At 52.1% G+C, this 3,322-nt stretch overlaps 2 non-coding genes across 2 annotated transcripts; one reads left to right on the forward strand and one right to left on the reverse strand.

The window, feature by feature from the left end:
• On the reverse strand, positions 1–72 carry TRNAE-UUC. The gene has a single exon. It is a non-coding gene; the product is annotated as a tRNA-Glu (tRNA).
• A 2,776-nt stretch (positions 73–2,848) lies between these two features.
• TRNAD-GUC lies at positions 2,849–2,920 on the forward strand. The gene has a single exon. It is a non-coding gene; the product is annotated as a tRNA-Asp (tRNA).
• Positions 2,921–3,322: the final 402 nt, after the last annotated feature.

A 3,322-nucleotide genomic window follows, 5' to 3' on the forward strand; every position in this document is an offset into this window, starting at 1 on the left:
TTCCCTGACCGGGAATCGAACCCGGGCCGCGGCGGTGAAAGCGCCGAATCCTAGCCACTAGACCACCAGGGACCGTAAAAAGCGGCTTGCATCGCATTACTAGGATCTTCGCCTTAGTGCGAAAGGCCCCACTCCACCAACCGCAGTTTTCCTTCTAATCTGGAGATGGGCCCCAGCCCCGTTCCCACCCAATTAGCCTTTGGAGGGAGGCTCTGGGATTCCATGGGGTTGCCCCTATTTGGGTGCACCACGGCGATGGTGGTAGGGGGATGGGGACAGGTGGATAGGATATCTCACTTTACTCCCTTGTCCCCCTCCTGGACATACACAGACAGGCCAGGTCGTACAGGGACAGACTTAGCAAGAAGAGCTCGCAGTAAGCTGTCCGTTCTCTGTCATCCTCCCTTACTCCTCAGTTCCAAGAGATACCACCAACCCTTCCTAATGTGCCTTCTCATCTGATCCCTCAACTGAAACTGCTCTCACCCAGGTCAGCGAGGATTGGGGGTAAAGAGGGATTCCATTCCCTCATCCTTCTGAACCTCTCCAGGTAGGGGCAATGCAACCCTCCTCTTGGATAGTCTCCTCTCCCTCATCTTCTCTAGTCTGGCTCTCTCTCCAGCTTCTCCCTTCTCTATGGCTTCACCCTCTTTTGCCTCAGGAGACCCCATGATCCACTCACTACGAGTTTCCTTCCAGGATATCCATTCCTGGACCTTCTTGTCTTCCAACTCTGCAGACATTCACATCCTACCCTCTCTCTGATCTCTTCAGTTCTTCCACCGGGTTCAATTACTGCTACCTCTTGTCAAGTTACTGAGGTGGAGACCAATGGAGACCAATCTCACTCTTGAGTTCCTATGACGCATAACCATTGCATCTCAAATTCAACAAGTACAAAATGGAGCTCATCTTTCCTCTCCCAACCCCTGCCACCTTCCCACTGGGTGTAGAGGTTTGGGGAAGAGGGAATTTTGTAATTCTATGAAGGACACGGCCAACTTCCCCCTCAGCCTGCTTCCTACCCTCCACCTCACAATCCACATTCCACCCTTCCCTCTTCCTCTCAAACCACATCCACTCGGTTTCCAAATCTTGGCCTCTTCACTTCCACACCTTCCTTCACATTCTAGGGTCACAGACCTGCTTTAGGTGCTCTTGAATTATGGGAACAGTTTCCCAAATCGATCTCTGGGCTGCCAGTCCTTCCTCTGACACAGTTTGCCACAATTTTCTTCCAAGAGCACCCCTGTAACCCTGTCCCTCTCTTCCTCAAGGACCTTGTTGGTAACCGGCATCTTACATCTTACAATGCAATTATCTCAGAATGGATAGCCAACATTGAGGAAGGAAACGTTATTTTAAGAAATACAATAGAAAGGAATAGGAATCAAGTGCTTTTCACAGCTGTGGCTCGATGAAGATTTCTTATCCAAATAAGGGAGGGAGGACACCGCATGTAGAAACCCAAAGAGACAGAAACGACTACATAACATTTGTAATCTTTGGCATGAAGCAAATCAAAGAGGATGGAATAAGGAGAGAAACTGCAGGTTGGGACAAATATTAGCATCCCCTATCATCCCCTCCTCACCCTCTCAGTGTGATGTTCAGCATAAGGGGCGGGGGAGGGGCGGTACTGACAAATTCTAGGACTTGAAGAGCCATACTCTAACAGACACATGGTCCAAGGACAGTAACAGGATATTTTCCGAAGAAGAAAGACCCAGTGGAAACTGTTCAAAAGAGATCAAGAAAAGGGTCAGTCACCTCCAAGCCGATATTTGTGGCTTCAGCAGGGAAAATCTCTCCCCCTCTACGACTCTTGGAATTCCTAGATTCCGTCAAGGCTCAACTCATGTGCCACCTCCTTTGGAAACCGTTTAACGACATCTAACCCTAGCTGTTACTGCTCTTTCCTTCTTCAAATGTTCCCATAGCAGGTTGAATCTCTGCCCGCGTACCCTTCACCACCACCGACCACCACTATACCAGTTGGAAACTCCTTGAAGGCCAGGGCTGGGCTGAGATTTGTCTTTGTATTCCCAACGCCTTGCTCAGTGCCCCAGGCATCGTAATAGCCGCTGGAGTAATGCTCCTACTATGGGGTTGCAGACTTCCAGGTCACAGGGTCCGTGTTCTTGCTCTTGACCCAAGAACCTTCATCATACTGGGGACTCCGGTGAGAAGTTCTTTCTACTAAGACCGATTGGCAACTGCCGTCCAACTTGATACCCTGAAGGAGGTGCCCGGGAGAACGGAAAACTCAAAAGACTTACCCATGGTCAGACCGCGGTAGGAAGCCGGGCTCCTGGTTTTGGGATTGAAGGGGGCCTTAGGCGTCACGCGTTATGTAAGTCCCTAATTTGACCGGTGAGGTAACCAGGCCGGTGAGTTGCAGTGCGCTGAATAAAGTCCTACAGATAATCTTCTCCGTCAGGAAACGCGGCTGGTAGGAGGTGTAAGGGTAGGGAGTGGAGACGGGACGAAGTTGGAGAGGCGACCCGCGGTGAGGGTACGTGGGTGGAAGGCGGGGGAGAACTCCGTGAGGGGAGAGGTAAATCTTGGCTAAAGACTGGAGACCTGGCGCTTGTGATGACTTCGAGGGTTAAGTGTGAAGGAGGTGGTGGTGGAGGAGGGTCTGGGCGAGATGGGGGTTTGAGTGGAATTGGTTTTCAGTCACCTGGATCTGTCGGCAGAGAAGGGAGGAAAGGAGGAAGAAGGTACAAAGGGGCTGGGGTAGAATCTGTGCCAAGATAAGGTGCGATGTACAGGCACGATTCCCCTGCCTGGGCCAGATGGCCTACATCCATGTTATCCAGCGGGTAAGGGGAGACTTGCACTCGTGTCCTCGTTAGTATAGTGGTGAGTATCTCCGCCTGTCACGCGGAAGACCGGGGTTCGATTCCCCGACGAGGAGCATAGATCTACTTTTCTCTCCCTCTTCTTTTTCCAGGCTTTTCGTTTTCTTTTCCTGTTTTGCGCCTGGGAGCCACGCACAATTCCTTTACTGTCCCCCGTAGCGGGGCGCCCCAACACAGAGGCTCCAAGGATGCTTTACTTCTGCCCGCAGGCACTTCGGGGCCACAGGAAAGAGAAACCGCAGCTCTGGGGCCATCCAACTGGCACCCAGGGAACGGGAAGCTAGGGCAAACGACAGGATGGTTCGAGGTGATTGTGCGGGTTATTGCCCAATTGCAGGTCGGATTTCTGTTCTGGGGCAGCCTGGGCAGCAAGGGGACCCGCTTGGGCTTCCCGCCTCAGCCATTGCTGTCCCAAGGACTTTGCTCCCTGCGAGCACAAGCTTCTGCCAGAAAGGGCG

This window comes from Trichosurus vulpecula, chromosome 7 (genome assembly GCF_011100635.1).
Source record: "Trichosurus vulpecula isolate mTriVul1 chromosome 7, mTriVul1.pri, whole genome shotgun sequence".
NCBI lineage: Eukaryota > Metazoa > Chordata > Mammalia > Diprotodontia > Phalangeridae > Trichosurus > Trichosurus vulpecula.